This window comes from Triturus cristatus, chromosome 4_2 (genome assembly GCF_964204655.1).
Source record: "Triturus cristatus chromosome 4_2, aTriCri1.1, whole genome shotgun sequence".
NCBI classification, from domain to species: Eukaryota; Metazoa; Chordata; class Amphibia; order Caudata; family Salamandridae; genus Triturus; species Triturus cristatus.
This window is the reverse complement of record NC_140586.1, coordinates 343319020-343339882: the sequence shown is the minus strand read 5'-3', so window position 1 is coordinate 343339882 and position 20863 is coordinate 343319020. Positions and strand designations below refer to the sequence as shown.

The following is a 20863-nucleotide window of genomic DNA, read 5'->3' as shown; positions in this document are numbered from 1 at the left end:
GGACCCCATCCTGGGTCCTTTGCCATGTGGTGGAATGAGATAAGGGGCCCTGGGCTAGGAGCTTCCACGTCAGGGTCCACTAGAGGCTCCCACATAGGACCTGGAAAGAGCTTCTGAAAGTCCTGGAAAACCAGAGAAGCCCCAGATAGCAATGCTTTGTCCAGCTGTGATGCACACCCCATCCTGACCATCCCAGCACTTAGAGCCAATCTTTATCCTAAAGTTATGAATCTGACTTGGCAACTTCCCTTACATACATTATTCCAACATCCCAGAGGCTGTTCACCTTGGAGAACCGGCAGTGAATATGGGTAAAGCCCAGCGAAGATCTACACAACCTCCCCTGTATTTTGAAGGACCAGGGAGAGCTCACCAGATGCCAGCGGAAATGCAACACTTTCCAAGGCTCAGGTCGCTTTCTCTGGGTGAACCCATTCCACTGCACTTTGCCCTTTAGAAAGAAAAGAAAACTCTACCTAGGGTTCTCACTTGTTTCTCAAGGACCATTTGAATTAATTCACTTGACACCGTGGGGGCGGTCTTCTCTGTCACTCCAGCCAAGGGCAATGTAGGCCATTGCCTATACCTTCCAGACGGCGCTCACCCAGCTCTTAGGACCAACTGACCCATGTTCAACTGCTGTTCACATGGAACCCTTCTCCACTTCGGCTTTCAAAGTTCTTGTTTGAATATTTACGGCTAGCACCAAGATCTGCACCTACAGTGGCTCCACCTGAATCCTTGCCCTAGACTTCTGTGCGCACCACAGTGGCCCTCCTATTTGTTGTAGCTTAGCTCCTGCAGCTCTCAGCACCAGCTACAGCCCGGTATGGGCCTGAGCTCCAGCACCATCCATTTTCAGCACTAGTTGGTTTTGCATGCAAGTTGTTACACACTCTTTAGCAGATTCTGACTTCCATGGCCTCCGTCCTGCTATCTATCTCAACCAGAACCTTTTCTGGTGTCTGATGAAATGCGGCATTGGGTGCCTTAGTACGGCGTTTGGTTCATCCCGCAGAACCACCAAGCACTTGCTTTTGATGCCTTGCTCCACACCAGGAAATTGAGCTTCTTACCCATTATATATTTGAGTATAGGTTGAACTCATTTTGGCCCCAAGACCTCCAATCATTCACTTTATAAGATAAAACTGGGGTTTTCAAGCACCAGCTATCCTGAGGGAAACTTCTGAGGGAACCTGCTACTAATTGGTTTGATTAGACTTTAGCCCCTAATCCCAGGTTGGATGATGGATTTACAAGTCTGGACCGCAGCTGACCTCCAAGCGATTTTCACCTGTCTTCACCTTGCCCACGCATAGTTTACCATTTTCCAGGTCCTATCACACATGCTCATGCTCCCCCTCCCCAACAAAGCGGGCAAGATGGGCCAGTAGTGCACCCACCGTGAGGGCGCGGCAGGATCCCACCTCAGCTAGGCACGCTGGCCCTCACCTTGGATGTATGACGTATTCACGGTTGCGTTTACATGCACTTGCTTTAGGGAAGAGCTGAAGTTTGGAATAGTATATTCTACTATTCCAACTCTAGTCTGTGCAACAGTAGGGAAGGTGTTGGATTTAAAATCCAACTATGAGTCCCCTACAGCAAGTCATTGTAATAACTTGTATTGTAATGGAACATGTTGCAATGGAACGCGTGGTAATGACGCCTTTCGCTGCCTGCGTTGTAATGGCCCTGCGTTGTTCTGACAGCCTTGTAAATGATGTTTGCCCCTCACTGTCATTGTGCCACAGGGTTGAGATCAGCCCTCTGACTCAGGCACATGATAGACTCATTGTCTGTGTTTCAAGACAGGTCAGGTGGGGTATGGTCTCCTCCGTCCCAGCCCCTTGCACATGTCTGTCAAGTACTCCTCGGTGGAAAAGCACGTCCTATGAACATTCCTCTCCTAATTGCCCCGGCAGCTGCAGATTGCTCTGCCAGGTAGGGAGTGTGAGGGTAGGGGCAGGCCTTGTGCCTATGGGTTCCATCTGGAAGGCGGCTGAGGAAGAGTGGCCTCCCTGGGACAGCAGGACCCTGTCCCATGCACTTTGCCACACGGTGAGCCAGAAGTGTGACCCAGGATGGGAGGACCCTCCGCAGGTACCCTTGTCCTGAGGTTCCTTTTTTTTGTATATATATTAATGGACTTGAAACTACATTGCTTACAAGGAGAAGGACATGCCACAAATTGTAAAATGCCCAATTATAACCCTCCTTTATGCATATGGCCATTACTTATTGCTAAATCTGCAAATGGGCTACACATTCTGCTGGATTATTTTCCCTCTTTCATGGAAGATTTGTATTTAAAAGTTAATCATGTAAAATGCATCCTAAATAAAAAAATTATGATTAGCTGTCCTAAAAACACTGACTGCGTATGATAGGAAGTATTCCTGTAGCAAAAGATAACATTTTTAATTACTATGAATTCCAGTTGATACAGAATAAACTTTATTCATTTCATTATTTAAATCTAAAAACTCAGTAGTTACAATAAAGAGTAGACTCTCCCTGCTGCTTTGCATCTGAGCTAGGGCACAAGCCAGTGAAAGGAAACCATTTGCTGCACCACCACGACAGATGACGCTACTCCGATCATGGAACACCTCAACTGCCAACTCAGAACCGACAACGAAACTACCACCAGATGGACCTTGCCTACAGACCTCCAAGAACTCACACCAGTTTCTATGAGGTCATCCCCAAATTCATTGAACCGCTCCCCATTGACTCCAAGCACTACACCTTCCAAGGTGACCTCAACTTTCACATCAGCGACCTGTACCACCAACCTCTTTGGAAGCATGGACAACATCGCCTCACCCACACTTCACAGGACACACTCACGACCCCATCTTCTTGGCCAGTGACAGAGTCAAATATAGCCTTCTCACCGAGCTTACCTGGATGGACCATGACATTGTTCACTTCACCATCTCTGGTTCCCACAGCACTGTCCCCAAGACGCCCAGCACTTCATACCGCAACTGGAACAAAGTCTCAGAAACCCAGTGGACGGACTGATGCCCTCAACCCTTCCTGCCTGCACGCTGCAACCAACCTAGAGCAGGCTGTCAAGAACTTTGTGGCCTGGATCACCGAATGTGCTGACATAGTCACTCTGTAACACCCATCAAACTCAAGAGGGCCTTTAGTCAAACCAGCTGATAACCTCGGAACTAAGAACCATGACACATAACTGCAAACAACTCGAAAGGACATGGCACACTAGCAAGGAGCTCAACGACCGATCACCATTTAAGACATCCCTCAATCAATACCCCCAGCTGCTGAAACAGACAAAAGGAGCACCCTCGCCGACAGCATCAAAGCAAGTTCCAAACACAGCAAATAACTCTACAACATTGTCGGAGTTCTTCAAAACCTCAGCCACTAAACATGCCGTCTCCCCTTCCCAGCAACTCTGTGACACCATGGCTAACTTCCTCCATGATAAAATCAACTCCATCTACAGACCCCTCACACCCCAACCCACCACCACCAACAAGCTCAGCCTTTTCGCTCCCATGAAGGGCAACACTGCTTGCCACTTGGGACTAGTTCTCCACACAAGATACCGAAATCATCATGAACTCCATCCACTCAGGAGCACCCACAGATCCCTGCCCCCACCACATCATCAACCTTGGGAGTAAGACGGTCAGTGAGCTCACCACCATCTTCATTGCATCAATCATCCTGGTCACCTTACCAGAAGACTAGAAACAAGCAGAAGTCAAACCGCTTCTCAAGAAACCCTCTGCTGACCCCAACAAACTCAAGAACTACTGCCCCATCTCTCTGCTGCTCTTCCCCACCAAAGTCCTTGAAAAGCCAATCAACCACCAACTCACTGAACACCTGGAGATTAACAATCTTCTGGACACCTCTCAATCCGAATACTGTACCAACTGCAGGAACAAAACTGCACTCCTCACTGCCATGGCCAACATCACATCCGTCCTTGACCAAGGCAATGCGGCGGCCCTGATCCTCCTCGACCTGGAAGTTGTGTTCAACAGACTACCTCACCACATCCTCATGAAAGGCCTTCACCACATTGGAATCCAAGGACACAACCTTAAATGGATTGCTCCCTTATCACCAAAAGACCCCAGTGAATTAACCTACCTATCGTCACCTTGGAACCCAAGAACACCATCTATGGTATCTCTTAAGGTTCATCCCTAAGCCCCACTCTGTTCAACACCTATATGACACCTTTGGCCCAAGCCGTCAGAGCACATGGACATAACATAATTTCCTACACTGACAACATCCAGCTCATCCTCTCCCTATCAGAAGACTCCTTCACCACGCTGACCAACTTCAGATTGTGCATGACGAGTGTTGCCCACTGGATGAAAGACAACTACTTAAAACTCAAGACAGAAGTGCGGATCTTCAGGAACAACACCTCCATGTGGAATGAGTTCTAATGGCCCCCTGATCTAGGACCCTCACCCACTCTGACCGATTTTGCCCGCAACCTTGGCATCATCCTGGACAGTAAGCTCACCATGAAAAGACAGATCAACGCAGTTTCATTCACCTGCTTCCTCACCCTTTCCATGCTCCGTAAGGGCTTCAACTGGCTCCCCATCGATAACAGACGGACTGTCACCCAAGCCCTTGTCACCTGCCGACTAGACTACAGCAACGCACTCTACCTTGGAATCTCCTCACACCTCCTCAAGCGACTGCTGACCATATAAAATTCAAGGCCAGACTCATCCTTGAACTTCCAAAGCGGACCCACATCATCCCCCCCACCTCATGGAGCTACATTGGCTCTCCATTCAGAAGAGATGTCAGTTCAAGATGTTGATCCACACAGTCAAAGCTCTTCACAACCAAGGACCAGAACACATCAACCACCTCCTGAAGTTCCACCTTCCTGCAAGACACCTGCTCGCCGCCTCCCTCTCGCACACCACCCGCATTCGCCGCAGCAACAGTGGAGGTCGCTCATTTTCCTACCTAGCCGCAAAGTCCTGGAACGAGCTTCCACTTCACCTCCGGACCTCACCCTCTTTGCCTCTGCCTGGATTAAAGAAGGAACTCAGGACCTGGCTGTTCAACTGAACCCTCCCCACAGTAGTGCTCTCAGGGCTTGGATACCCTTAGAGGTGATTATCTACGCAAACAAATCCAGATTGATTGAGTTAGTGAAACAGCTGATACATCTTTATAAGAGCAAATATATACATTTTCTGAAGAGAAGAAAACAATTTTTTGTGCATTCTATTATTTATAACCCAGAGTACTGCACCTTAGATCTTTCATACAGAGATGGGATTGGGCTATCTAGAGGATGCCTTAGGTATTTCACCGTTGTTTTCATGTATTAAGATTTAGTGTACACCAAAGGCAGATTTTACAAGATTATTACTCTGGGATTGCATAGCTTTGAATCAGATAGACAAACCTCCATGGCTTGCCTGTTGTTATACCTGGCATCCTTGGAGTGGTTTCCCCTGACTTTTTTGCTTTCTGACAGCATGTCTTGCTGACTTTTGTTTTGCTGGCTTTAGGATGCTGGGTACTTTACCACTGCTACAATTGCCGTATTTAATTTACTTATAAGTCCCTAGTAAAGTGCACTACATGTGCTCACGGCCTGTAAATTAAATGCTACTAGTGGGCTTTGCTAGGTCCAAACCTTTTTTAATACATATAAGTCACCCCTATAGTAAGCACTAGACAGCCCCAAGGGCAGGGTGCAGTGCATTTAAAAAGTTGAACATGCACTTGGGAGGTTTAAATCGATTTTATTAAAGTTTGGCGGGTAAATAACAAGTTGCCATAACTGCTCGCCTACATCCAACGGCCTACGAGTATGTAAAAAAAAGGTCAGAGAGATAGAAAGGGGGCAAATAGGGAGGAGCACAAAGTGTATAAAATGGAAGATTGGTGATTAAAGTAAAAAATAGGAAAAAGGGATAGGTAGATGTTCACACAAATCATCGTCCTACCTCTCATTTCTATGTCAGCTCTAGCATAAGATGATAGCTACACTGTGTCAGTATTGTCCCATGTAAGGTGAAGTACACTGAGATATATTGGGCAGGAATGTTCCAGAAAAGTGATGGATAACAATTTCATCATGGGCACCAAAATTGGTCATCGGCCCCCTCCACTTAGCTATACATGCTGGCATATACTATCAATAATGGACCACCTTGAGAATGGTCTCCCTCCCCAAGGCTCTAAAACTGAGTGCAGGCCCGCTGTAAAATATCAGACCATTCTTTATCAGAAAAATGTCAGCCACACTCCTGTTCCCATTGTGTATGGGCTAGCGGGACAGTGGCACAGGAGGTAGTGTTTAGAAATGCATAGATATTAGATAGAATATGTTGGCCATCACATCTAGAGTGGAGACGCCTCTCAAAGGGTGTAAGCCATCTATTCGCATGGAGATGTATCAATGGACAGGTCACCCACAGACTAATGGCAGTGAAATGCCAGTGCTCAAAGTCAGAAGCCCAAAGTCAGCCTGAATTTGAAAAAAATCCAATAATCCCCGTACATCAAATACATCTCCTATATGCTTGCAGTTCGCTTCCAGCCAGCGGGAGAAGGATGCACCTTGTAGTGCCAGAGGGAATTCTGGGTTCCCCACACAATTGGTGTGAGTGGGAAGATGGAATAGATTGGATATGTTTGTCCCAAATGTCGCTCTGACTACTGGGGAGATATATACCCCAGGTGTTTCAGAGGGAGCCATAGAACATTCCAAACGTGTATGCCCACAACCGCCTGTTCCAAACAACACCAGTGTTTTTCTGTAGACAGGTGCTGCCATTCCACTTAGAATCGCCATTAGGCCGTTTGGTAGTACCTTATTAGATGCAGGATACCTAACCGTCCCCCTTTCAGTTGTAAATATTATCTCTCCCTGGCCATATGTGGGCGCCCACCCCCCATATGAAGGTCTCAAGAAGTTGCTGAAAGTTTTGTAGGGTATTAGATGGAGGATAGGCATTTTAATAGCTGCTATTCTCCCAAACCACCATATAGGGCCACCACGCCACGACTGTATTGTTGAGCAAATGGCAGCCAACAAGGATGCATAATTACGCTCCACTAACTCCTCCAGGGTGGAAAACAGTTAAATTCCCAAGTATGGTAGCCCATGCGTCGTACATGGGAACAGGAAAAGTGCCTCTAGGAGCACCCGCCAATCCAGGGACCTATGTGCAATTCATTTTAAATCACAACGCTTTGCTGAACAATTCAACCTCTTCCAGTAAAGGGGACAAGGGCAGACGAGGCTTGGTAACAGCTAAAATTACATTGTCCGTGTGCAATGCCAGCGTATGCATTTGACAACCCATAGTAACGCCCGTCTGATCCTCCCCACCGTAGGCTACATGTATAGGGCAAACAAGAGTGGTGACAGAGGTCATCCCTGTCGTATCCCACGAGAAATGGGAAATGGGCGGTCTACCACTCCATTGACCGGCACTCCAGCAGTACGGTTTGAGTAACTCAACCACAACCATCTACAAAAGTCTGGACCTAGTCCTACCGCCTCCAACACGGATCGCAAAAAGGGCCAATGTACGCAGTCAAATGCTTTCTCCGCATCAATCAATATCCAAAGGGTGGACATCCATGATCGGTTGGTCTTGTCAATAAGATGGAGTAGGTGCTTAGTATTGTACCCGCAAGTATGCCAAGGGAAAAATCCGGCCTGGTCAGGCTCGATCAGACCAGGCATACATGGTCCCAGGCGAGCAGCAAGAATGGCAGTAAAGATTTTTGCAGTGACAGTCACTAAAGATATAGGGCCATATGTAGGTAACATACAATTTACCGATTCATAAATACCGAATTTTACCGAATCGGTAATTATGAATCGGTAAATAGTATGTAGGTAAACAATCGGTAAAAATTACCGATTCGGTAAAATTCGGTAAATGAATACCAAATCCAAAATACCGGCCGGAATCATGAATCGGTATTTACCGAATCGGTAAATACCGAGGTGGTATTTACCGAATCGGAGTTTACCGAATCGGTAATTCAAATATACATCACTTGATGATTCAGCCAATCCAGTGCAAGGCCAACCCCACCCAACCAGGAAGTGGCCACACCCAGGCAGGTGCACACAATCAACAGACTCTGGAGAGGCTGGGAGTTCAGAGAAGAGCAAGGGAGCCAGTGCCTGATTGTGAACCTCAAACTGACAATGTCCAGCCAGGAGACAGAGAGAGATGGAGGGGAAAGGAGGAGGAAACAAAAATTTCGCCCAAAGGAACTGCAGGTACTAGTGGAGGAGGTGGTCAAGCAGCACCAGAAGCTGTTTGGAAAGCAGTCCCTGCAAGTGCCTGAGTCGGAGAAGAGGAAAAACTGGCTGGGAATCCAGGCGCAGGTGAATGCAATCGGAGTGACCCCCAGTGACATAGACGTGCTGAAAAAGCAGCGGTACGACCTACGTATCGTCACGAAGAGGAAGATGGGGGAACTGCAGAAGGAGGCCAGCCGGACAGGAGGGGGAAGGAACAGGGCACCTGCCCTTACAGAACTGGAGGAGCTGGTGGAGTCCACAATAGAGCCCGAGAGTGTCGTGGGGATTGGGGATGCCGACAGCTCTGCCAGAGCCGCCACCAAACAAGGTAAGACGCATGCACAGCAATGTGGCCCCCCCTACCCCTATCCCAACTCCCCAATTGGGCAATGAGCATCCCACTCCAGTCCATGTGTTAGTGCATACTAGCAATGCATTATGGGAAATGTAGTCCGGGAAACCCCAACCATGAACTGAATAGCACAGAACAACAAGGCATGTTACACACATTAGCGAAAAGCAGGCAGAGGACAATGTGAGAGTGTTTCAGAATTGTATTGTGATGCTAGCAATGCAGGGCTTCAGGTACACTGAGCTGATGTTGCATTTCTGTCCACAGACGATACATTGCGCAGGACTGCACATGAGACGGGAGAGAGGGCACACCGGAAAGACAGCTCAGGGAAGGCCACCACCAGTTCTGGCCAGAGATCAGCACCACATGCAGCCTCACCACCACAGCCAGCATCACCACCACAGCCAGCATCACCACCACAGCCAGCATCGCCACTCATGCTGGAGTCACCGGCATCATCACCGCCTGCATTGCTCAGGTCGAGGAGGCGTGCTGCTCCCAGGTTGCAAGTGTCGGAGTCCTCATCCGAAGACTGCAGGGGGCCGGAACCATCCACTGTGCCCCTGGATGGTAGCCATGCCAGTGTGCCCTCCGCCTCTGAGGGAGCACACACAGGTGCCAGACGTCGCCGCAGGGCTCGGGTGCAGAGTCCACCACCACAGGGTGAGAGCCATGGAGTGTTCTCGGGGCTGGAGGCCACCATGGTAAAGATACAGCGCCTACAGGCAAGGGCAATGATGTCAGTGCAGCGGCAAATGCGGGGACTCCAAGATACATTTGTAAATACGGACAGGGGCATCAGCGCTATGGCTGAGGGAATGAGTGAGATGGCTGCGGGCATGCGGCACATGTCCCAGTCCGTCATGCTGCTGTGCAGTAAGTTTGATGCGGACAGAGCTGCACGGCGCCGGGAACGGCAGAGAAGAGACAATCATACACGGGCAGTCAACCGGCTGGCAACTGCCACTTCGCTGCTCTGCAGGCGCTCTGTGGCAATGCAGGAGGGCCTGACGCACTGCAGCAATGACGTCTCAAGGGGGATGGTGAGGGTCACCAGTGCACTGGAAGTGCTACTGACAAGCCAGTCGGCCACAACTGGTGCTGGGGATGCTGTGGACAGCGTAGAAACCACCAGCAGGAGCAGCAATACCCCCCCTGTCCCAGATACACGGAGGAGCAGCAGGCGGCATGGGGCTGGCACTAGCGAGGATGCACAATCAATGGCATCCCGCACTGTAGTGCGTGGACGCAGACACTAATGCTGCACAGTATAGCATGAGACATTTGGGTGAAATAACCCTTGATTTGCAACTGGTGATTGCACAATATTGAGAGGACAGGTTTTTCTTTGTGTTGTGGCGTAGTGCCGCATAATTAAACTACGTCATGCCATCCAACTACTGGCTGTGTCCCCTTATTAACTCAGAAATAGTTGCATGTGATCTCTGCCCGTCTCTCTCTCCCATCTGTTGCTGTTGCCACTCCAGCTGCGTTGGCCTCTGGCTGTGCAGACTCATCATCATTGTCCTCATAATCAGTTAGCTCCACCTCTGTACCTCTCTTCGTGGCAAGGTTGTGCAGCATTGCACAAGTGGCAATGATTTTGCAGCAGATGATGGGTAAGTACTGGCGTGCGCCTCCGCTTTTGTGGAGGCAGCGGAACCTGCTTTTCAATAGTCCAAACGTGCGCTCCACCACATTGCGTGTTGATTTGTGTGCCACATTATATCGTCTCTCACTCAGGGTTGATGGGTGTAGGTAGGGAGTGAGGATGAATGACCGCACGGCATATGCACTGTCGCCTAGGTGAGTAAGAGAGAACCATCAGTCACATGCCTCAATACACAATAATTTGCACTAAGTATTAGGGAGCGTCACAGTGATTTACCAAGCAGGTATCCTTCTCCAAATTCTCCGGCAAGCAGTTGTGTGTGGATCCCACTGTTCTGGAAGATGAAGGAGTCGTGGGTGCTCCCAGGAAACTTTGCTACGATATCAGTGATAATGTTCCCTGCATCGCAGATTACCTGCACATTTATGGAGTGGGTGGACTTTCTGTTCCTGTAGATGTGCTCAGTGGCTGCTGGTGGGCAGATTGGAATGTGTGTGCCATCAATACAGCCTATGACATGCGGGAACTGTGCCATGTGGTAAAAGTCTGTCTTGGTCTTCTGCAGTTCAGCCTGTGTGTTTGGGAAGCTGATGTAGTGTTGCATTCTCTGCATCATGGCATCCAGGAACTTCCTGAAGAAACGGGCCAGGCAACTCTGGGATACACCGCCTACCGCAGCTATCACCCCCTGGTAACTGCCAGATGCAAGTAGATGTAGGCTACAGAGAACCTGCACATGTGGTGGTATGGCATGCGCCCTTCTTGTTGGCTGGTCCAGGAGTGGGTGCAGGTCCCTTATCAGGTCCATGATGGTTTGTGGGTGTAGCCTGTACCTTTCATGTATCTCAGCCTCAGTCTGTTGAAAGAATGTGATGCGCTGTCTGTAAATGCGTTCCTCCCGTCTCCAAATCCTCAGACCTGCTGCCTGTAGACGTAGGCGCCTTGCAATCACATACAGAGCGGCCATGGTGTCCACGCTGTTGCATTTTGGGATTGCTGATATGCACTGTTGCTGATTACCACCTGCTTTCAATCTGTGTTGATTACCGACTCTTAAATACCGAATTTCATGGATTTCTTAAACACCGAATTTACCTACATCTCTTTTCTCGTTTTACCACTTCATATTTACCGAATCGGAAAATATGTATTCGGTAAATATGAATCGGTAATTTAGAATTCGGTAAATATGAATCGGTGTTTACCGATTCTTATTTACCGAAACCTTCTTTTTGGCCTCCTACATCTCAATTGACTAAATACCGGTCGGTAACGGTATATTTACCGAATTTCGGCCGTTACCGACCGGTATTTAGCTACCTACGAATGGCCCTATAGGGTGGTAGGAGGCACAAGGAACTGGATCCTTCACGGGCTTAAGAAGAACTGTAATTATGTCCGACTTTATGGTATCAGTAAGCGAACCTTGCGTGCTAAAGGACTTGTAAAGCCTAGCTAGAACCAGAGCTAATTGTGTAGCAACTTTTTGATAAAAAGTTATAAACCCATCTTGTCCCGACGCTTTATCTGGCTTGAGTCTTCCGATAGCTCCAAGCACCTCCTCTATGGTAATATCCCTATCCAAAGAAAGTGCCTCCTTCTCTGGAGCATAAATAGGGGAGCCTGTGCTATGTAAGAAAAAAATATCATCAGGTTGTAGCAATTCCACCTCATATAGCTTATTGTAAAAGAGCTCAAATTCCACTGCAATCCTCACACCGTGCCGCATGGCCTGGTTATCTAAGCCTCTGATTTTGGAAATCCAATGGCTAAGTGTCTGCGCACACAGTCTGTGGGCGAAAAGCTGTCCTGCTTTGTTGCCCCCAGCAAAATATTTCTGTCTGGTGCTGAGCAAAGCGTGCTCTGCCACATCCATGTCTAGGGGGTTCCTCTGTTTCCTAGCTAGTGTCAACTGACTCCATGTTTTATGGTAACCCCTTTGTCTGTGAGACTCCTACAAGTCTCTTACTTGCCGCTAAAATGTGCAGCGTTTGTCTTCCCGAACCCTGTTGAGCCTTGCGGCTATAGCTATATAGGCCTCTCGTACCACTGCCTTGAGCGCATCCCACAGCAATGCCACTAATGTGTTGGAAATATTATTTATTGTGAGATATTCTTGAATTACCCATTGCATTTCTTTAGTTGAAGACTGATATGCCAATAACTTAGTGTTGAGTCTCCACAGCTGTGAACGAGGACAGTTGGTGGGTAGGCTTAGTTCTAAGCATGATGGGGGCATGATTGGGGCATAATCTGAGAGTGCATCCACTCCCATTTCTGTGGAGAAACCACTGGCAAGTGGGAAGCAGAGACCAAATTGTAGTCTATCCTGGAATAGGACTGGTGTGCAGCAGAGAAAAATGAGTAACTGTTTGTAGTTGGGCTCTGAAGCCTCCATACATCTACCAGGCCCTCCTCACCAAACCACAGCAGCCTCTAGGGGAAGTACGCCTCTGTCAAACCAAACCTCTGGATTGAGCGGTCCAAAGTGGAATCAGAGACCAAACTGAAGTCTCCCTCAATTAATATATTGACATCTTGAGACATAAGAACCCCTCCTATTGCTTGTTGGATAAAGATCTCTTGATGATCATTGGGGGCATATAGACATGCTATTATAAGGCGATGAGTGTGGAGTGTGAGTCTTAGAGAGAGTAAACAGCCTGCTATTCCTGACTGTACTTGGAGCACCTGCCCTTGGAAATGAGTAGCCAACAGTGTCGCCACTCCTGCCTTCTTTCCAGGGACGGAGGGAAAATACTGTCTGCCAAACCATTTCGATTTTATATGGCCCCAGTCATTCATTGGGACGCTTTCAGCATTGCCAACAGGGCCGGACGTTTAGAAGTAGTATTGAGACTCCAGATGTTCAAACCAAGTATTTTCACCAGGAGCTCAGGAAGGAACATAGGATAAAGAATCCATGCTCTGGAATGTCCATGTAAAAGACTCCCAGACCACGCATCACCACCAAACCATAAAGCGTGAGTTGAACAAGAAAGCTAATTGCGGGTGTCTTAGGGGAAAAGTAAACTAGAAATGTCAACTGCTCCAACACTAGCTGAACAAAACATTGCAGACATAGGGTGCATGTCACTGGGGAAGTACCCTGCAAAAGGAAAAACAAGGAGGGGCCCCGCCACACCCAGAGGCACTGATGTAGAGACATGAAAAACGGGATAGGCACTCCTTGGCCCCGAGTGGGGGGTTACGTAGTCAGGGCATTTTGTCATGTGTATCAGAAGATGGAACATGTACATAATGGGAGCAGGCCAACAAAAAGGCAGTAAAGCACCACCTTGGTCCTTCGAGCCAGGGGGACACCCTGCAGTTTAGCTCCTGTAGCAGAGCTCTCCTCCACCAACAGCTTATACAACTTCTTTCGGGTCCAGAGCAGCACGCCATGTGGAGCGGTTGAGAGGGAGGGGCGCTGCTAATGTGATGTTGTGGGATCCAGTTTCTACTGCGCCAATCCCAGAATCGGGGCCGACTCCTGGAGTGTGCGAAAAGCATTTGTCTCACCTGCCCAGGAAAAGATGAGCCAAAACGGATGACCTCACCTGTAATGGATACCCCTCTCCTGCAGTAAAGAGGACACTGGTTTCATGACTCTGCGTCTCTGCAGGGTGATGAACAAGATGTCCTGGTAAAGCCAGACTTTCACCACCTCGAAGGAGATAGACTTCCGGTCACGTACCTCGCCCATAATCTGTTCCTTTAGCGGTAGTTATTTAGGAAGGTCAAAATGTCTTGGGAGGGGGTTCCCAGGGCACTAGAGAGCCAGCCAGCTCTGTGAGTGCGATCCAGGATTGTTTTTATTTTTATTTATATTGAAGGTTTTGTATAGCGTGAACAAGACCCTTGCGGATATCAGAGCGCTTTACAGGCAATTGTGAGTACGCGAGGCAGGAATAGCAAAAATATAGATTTGCATAAAACAGATATAGTAAACTAGTACAAATTAACAAATAAAAGCACAGATACACCAATTGTTCAGGTGAATTTGGCCATAAGAATAGATTTCACTTTTTTTTTAATGATGCCGTGGCAGGTTTCCGTCTCGTTTCTGGGGGCAAGGCATTCCAAATCCTGGGAGCCATTCCTGAGAAGGTCCGATTGTACGTTTTCTTCTTAGCAATTCATTGTGGTTTCATTCGTTTGTCAGCTAGGTAACTAGGTGTTTTGTGATGTAGTGCCTTGTGTGTCATACAGGCAATTTTCAAGGGGATTCTCGCCTCAAAAGGTAGCCAGTTGAGGGCACACAGGTCGGGGGAGATGTGATAGTTTCGTTTGGAGCCTGTGATGAATCTAGTAGCTGAGATGATTGAAGCTCTTAGAGGGGCCGCCATAGATCTTGCACGCCGCATGGAACGACACTCCCATAGTCCACTGTAGGGATTACTAGCATTTGAACTTCCTGTTTGAAGTCATTTGCGGGCAGGAAGGGTTTGAGTTTCCTCAGGATGTTCATCTGAAAATGTGCTCCTTTTGTGGAGACGCTGATGTGTTTCTGCATGTTTAGCTTATTGTCTAGAATTATTCCCAGTGATTTCGCTGAGTCGATAATGAGGGGTTGACCATTGAGTGCTGTTAGGTGTTTCAACCACTCGAGGATAATGGTTGATTGGTAAGGGTGTTTCGTTTCATATGGTTTTTGGCCAGCCAGATCTGTGTTTGTTGGAGCGTTGCACTGAGAGACTTGATGTCTTCAAGTGAGTGGATCTTTATGTAAAGTTGTGTGTCATCTGCATACATGTGATAATGGATGTTTGAGGACCTGAGAAGTTCGGTGAGGGGTTCCATATAAGGTTGAAAAGTGTAGGTGAGAGAGATGATCCTTGCGGTACTCCCAGGGTGACTGGAGTGGGCTTGGATAATGATTGATTAATCTTGAATCTTTGTGTTCTATCTCGAAGGAAGGAGGAGAACCAATTAAGAACAGAACTGGACAGACCCGTTCTGTGCTTCAGGAGATCAAGCAAGTTGTCATGTTTGACGGTGTCGAAGGCTGAGGATAGGTCTAGTAAGATTAACAGACATGCTTTGTTTTGGTGCAGGATTTTTAATACGTCATCTATTATGTGGGTCATGGCTGATTCAGTGCTGTGTCCTGACCGAAATCCCGATTGGAATTGATCGAGCAAGCTGAATTGATCTATGTGGTTGCCAAGCTGTGTATGAACACATTTTGCTAGCAGTTTAACTTGAGATGGTCAGAGGATGGTGCGGATCTCCATCGCTGTTCAATTACTCTTAATGAACGTCTTTCTTCGTTTAGCCTACCATCATACCATGGTTTCGAGTCTTTTATGGTGACTCTTTTCAAATGTAAGGGCGCTATGTTGTCTACTAACCTGTTCATGGAGTGGAAATAATGGTTAGTCAGATCTTGTACATCGGATAGACCTTTCGGTGGAAGCATGAAGTTAGGACTAGAGGTTGCAAGCAGGTTGAGATCTACATTATTTAAGTTTCTCTTCCAGATTTTCTTTCCCAGGGGTTGTATAGAAAGTAGTTTAACTGATTCATTGATGTGGAATGTGATGATGTGGTGGTCCGACCAGTCACATGGGAAGATTGATTCAAGCTGGGTGCAGTCCGCTTTGGAGATTACAAGATCAAGGACTGAGCCTTTATCAGGAGTGGGGCTGCCACAGATTTGGGAGAGGTTAATGTCTGAGAGGAACGCTTTGAGGCTGTTTACCCCTGGGTCGGCAAGGTCATTCCAGTGGAGGTTAAAATTAGGGGTGGGTGGAATTTGCGAAATCCACTTTTGCAAATTATCGCGAAAATGTTAAAAATTATCGCAAACACGCGGAAATATCGCGAAGATGCGGAAGTTTTTTTCCCACATGTTCGCGAGATTTTCTGCATGGTTGTGGCTCGCCAACTTACCCATGTGGTTGCTCACGGGCACGGCCATCTTGTTTTCAGTTGTCTCGCGGTGCATGATCGCGAGAAGAAAGACGTGATCGCGCGACGCATGACGTCACTGCGGGCGCGAACTGTCGCGAGACAGCGCAAATGGCTAAAAACAATACAACATCTCATGGAGAACGCGACCGGATCAAGAAAACTTGTCGGCGAACGCAGGGATTCAGGTAAGGCGATCGCGCGCGTGAGAATGTATTATTTTACAGCTCGAGCAAGAACCAAATTATCGCTAAGCTGCGGAATGCGGAAATTTTGACATTTTCGCCAAGGCCTAGTTAAAATCTCCAAGGAATATTTGAATATTTTGTTGCTCCACATTGGTAGCTAGGATATCCATGAGATGTTCGATGAAGGTGAGGTTATCCCCTGGTGGGTGGTAGAATGCAAGTAATGAACAAATTGATTTGTTGTTACTAGTGATCTCTAGACACATGTATTCGCAAGAGGAAGGTACCTGGGAGTCAGAGTGATTCACAGAGAGGTTGCTCCAATGTATGCAAGTAATACCCCCGCCTGGCTTTTCAGCTCTATCAAGTCTTGTGATGAGATAGTTTGGGGGTACTAGTATGTCTAGGATGGGTGTGGATGATTCGTTTAGCCATGTTTTTGTTAGAATTATAAGGTCCGGTTGTTAGTGAGTATGAGGTTGGCTATGTCGGCGGCATGTCTTGAGGCTGACCTACAATTTAGAAGCATACATTTTAGCTGCGGTTTGGTAGGAGTTGTGATGGGGTCGTGTATTATGGAGACTCGCATGAAGTTGTTTTCAACTATACCCATGGAAGTGTGTCTGGTAGCTCTAAAGGTATTGAAAGGGATGGATTGGATTATAGAAAATCTATGTAAGATGTCTGATTGCGCCGTATTAAATGGCAGTGACGGGAGCTCATAGGAATGAAGTAAGGAGGTTAAGTTATGCATTGAAAGCGGATTTGTCCTCCGGATCGGACGGGATGCAGCGTTGGGGTAGGGTACAATTCTCTGCCATGGGAGCTCATGTTTCAGGTAACTTGTGCGCTGTTGGTTGCGTTTCGAGTGATTGGTATGGTGGAATGCTTTAGATTCTAGTGTGGGCCACGTGGACTTGGGTTGTTGCAGAATCAGGTCATGTAGAGTTTGTAGGTCCTCTTTGACTTGTTGTAATGATAGTAGTATCTGATTGAGTCTAGAGTCAGGTGTCGGTATTAACATGTTGGAGGTGTGCAATGTGGGTAAGGGATGTGAGGGTAATCATTGTGTGGTATTTGGGAGGGCATCGTCAGGTGGTTCATTGTGTAACAGTCTTTCTGTGTGGTAATCCCTAGCACGGGGGCGTGGGTGCGGGGAGTGAGGCGGTATGGCTGCGTGTTGTAGGCGGAATGGTGGGGTTAGTGGTGGGGGGTGAGAGGGCATGTAAGAACACTGGCTGGGAGGTTGTCAGGGAGTGAGGAGTAACTGGTATCAAGTGAGTATTGGTGGTGTTGGGGTGGAATAGGAAGTAGGGAGGTGTGTGCTATCTTGAGGATGAGAGGAGGAGTGGTTATGGGGTGTGAGTGGGCCTAAGGGAGCTATGGTGAGGGGAGGGGGGTGTGTAGGAAGGCAGGGAGAGAGGAAGTGCTGGTGTGGGGTGTGGTGGGTATAAATGGGGGTGCTGTGGGATGAGTCGGATTTGGGGAGATAGGTTTCTTCAGCTGTGGAGTCGGTTAGGACTGGGGTGGGGGGTATGTCAGATAGGCAATAGAGGGGGAATGTATTGGAGGTGAATCAGTCAGGAAGTCGCGAGGTGAACTAGGGGTGAGATCGGTTGGGGAGGTAGAATGGGGTCTAATAACTCTTTCTTTGATGAGAGGAAATATGTTATCTAGTAGGTTTAGGTTGTGATCTGATGATTGCATGAGGATGGTCCCATTATGATAGCTGGTGAATGTTATGTTATGTTATGTTAACCTCCATTTATGACGCGCACGGCTACTCGGAAGTGTCCCGGCGCGGAAGCCAAATGGTGGAGACAGAAGGGCGCTGACTCGGCTGAAAGATTACTTAAATAACAAGATTTTAAAATGTTTTTTAAACAGCCTAAGGTCACCGACGTTTCGCAGTTCGAAGGGCAAGGCATTCCAAGCCATGGCCGCTCTAACAGAAAGGGAGCTGCCGCCCAATCTGGTCAGGCAGTACCTAGGTACAACAGCGAGGCACTGGCCTGTAGAGCATAAGTGTCTGGGTGGCACATAGAACACGAAGCGCCTCCTAAGATACTGAGGCCCTACCTTGTAGAGGGCGCCGTGGGCAAGTGTAAGAGCCTTAAATAGTATCCGTTGTTCAACCGGGAGCCAATGCAGAGCCCGAAGGGTCTGCCTTACCCTACACCTGCCCGGAATACCCATCGCGTTCTAGACAGTCTGCAGCTTTTTAGCTGATATGCCGGAAGACCAATGTACAAAGTATTGGCATAGTCCAGACGTGACAGGATGAGAGCATGGGTCACCATTTCTTTAGCCACTTTAGGCAAGAGGCACAGGAACTTCTTTAAGCGTTTCGGTGTGCCAAAGCACACTCCGGGTAATTTATTAATCTGAGGCTGACATCTTAAATCCTCACCGAACCAAACCCCAGATTTTTCTCCGGGGACCCCATAGAATTAGGCAAGGGGTAGTCCACTGGACAAATGTCCTCTCTGAAATGCGGGGGGAAGGATCCATAGAGGAGCACCTCGGATTTCTCCTCGTTGCATTTCAATTGGGCCTTAGTTAGCCATTTAAAAACCTCAGCAAGACAGTTTTTGGCAATGGTCGAAGAGAAATCTGTTTTCTTCCACGTGAAGAGGAGCTGGGTATCATCAGCATAAGCTATGATCTTAGCACCCAGCTCCTCCGCCAAGTAGATAAAGGGTGTCATATAGATATTAAACAGAAGAGGGCTCAATGTTGAGCCCTGAGGGACCCCCATAGACAGACTTCTCGGAGTTGAGGAGAAAGGAGGCAGCCATACTTGCTGTGATCTGTTGGCTAGAAAGGATTCAAACCACTCCCACACTAGACCTGAGGTGCCGATGTGCGACAATCGTGCCAAAAGTTGGCGGTGTGGCATGGTGTTGAACACGACAGAGAGGTCTAAGAGCACCAGAGCTGCTCTGCCGCAGGCATCCAGGCATTCTCTAATAGCCTCCGCCACCTCAACTAGGGCCGTCTCGGTGCTATGAGATGCCCTGAAACCCGACTGGGCGGGGTGGAGGGCGCCAGAGGTCTCAACAAACTCAGAGAGCTGCTTGTGAGCGGCCTTCTCACACACCTTCGCCACAGCCGGAAGGAGTGAGATTGGGCGATAACTAGCCAGGGTAGCGGGATTTAAGTAAGGTTTTTTCAACAAGGGGAGGAGTTTTGCCTGTTTCCACTCAGGTGGAACCGTGGCGGTCAGGAGGGACATATTGACAATTTTGTTGACTTCCGGGTTGACTACATCTGCTACTGCCGCCAATAACCTTCCTCGGCAGGGGTCAGAAGGAGAGCCTGATTTGAGCGATTTAAGTATAGCCAGTGTATCTGACAGCGGGATGGGAGTAAATGTAGTCAAAGAGGAACGAACTAGATCAGAGTCAACGTCTGACTGATGCAAATAGGTCACCTGCAGTTGATTAGCAGTCTCGAAGCTATCCTGTATGGCTTGGATTTTATCGATGAAAAATCCCGAAAGCTGCTCACACCAATCGTTGGAGACGGGTGAATCCATCTGTTCAGCACATGGATTCAGGAAGCTTTGAACGATTGCCAATATTTCTTTTGAATTATTTTTTGATTGGGCAATGCGCTATGGAAAAAAGTGACCTTTGGCTAACTTCACCATGGTATCATAGTTGTTCTGAGCATTCCTGAGAGTTATTTTGGCTAAAGGACAATATGCCTGTCTCCAACCTCGCTCAAGCTTCTTACATGTTATTTTTTGTTCTTTTAATTCAGGGTTGGGTTGGGGATTTTCTCACTCTTTTATGACCTAGTGGAGCAGAGAATTGCTCCACTGCACTGGCCAGCCAAGTCTTAAATCCGCCAACCGCTTCCACCAAACCCCCAGGCGTACTCGGACGGGTATCTGTCAGGATTCTGCCAAAGGCAAAATGCTCAATGATAGGAGGGGGTCTCGCCTCCAAAGTCTTCGTAGAAGAATAGGATGGCCTAATGGTCCAGGAGAATTGGATAAAGAAATGGTCGGACCAAGAAACAGGGAGAGGATCTTGTACAGTTGAAGAGAAGTTGGAGCAGACCCCATCAATGGTATGTCCCACACTATGGGTAGGGGAGTTAATCCATTGTGTCAATTGGGCAAGATCCAGGGACTCTTTAAGGGCGTGTGTGTCGGAAGCCTCTCTGCAGTCAAAGTGAATATTAAAATCGCCGAGCAATAAATAATTAGAATAATGTAAGGCTCTAGGCACGATGGCTTCATCAAAAGTTTTTAGAAAAGAGTTCGGGCCCAGGGGGACGATATAACAGCGTACCTCCCAGTAGAAAATGGGGAGAAATAGTAAGGGAGAAATCCAGCGCTTCCCCCTCCCTAAAATCCTGTGAGTGACCCAGCATAGAGTCCAATTTTCCCTGAAGACTACCGCAACCCCTCCTCCTCTGCCTGTATTGCGGTCGACCCTGGCAATTTTAAACCCTGCAAGGATAGCTAAGGTGATGTCC

The 20863-nt window shown here is 48.0% G+C and overlaps 1 pseudogene; it reads right to left on the bottom strand.

Annotated features, from left to right (window-relative positions):
• Positions 1–269: 269 nt before the first annotated feature.
• LOC146833846 (28S ribosomal RNA) lies at positions 270–1479 on the bottom strand (annotated as a pseudogene).
• Positions 1480–20863: the final 19384 nt, after the last annotated feature.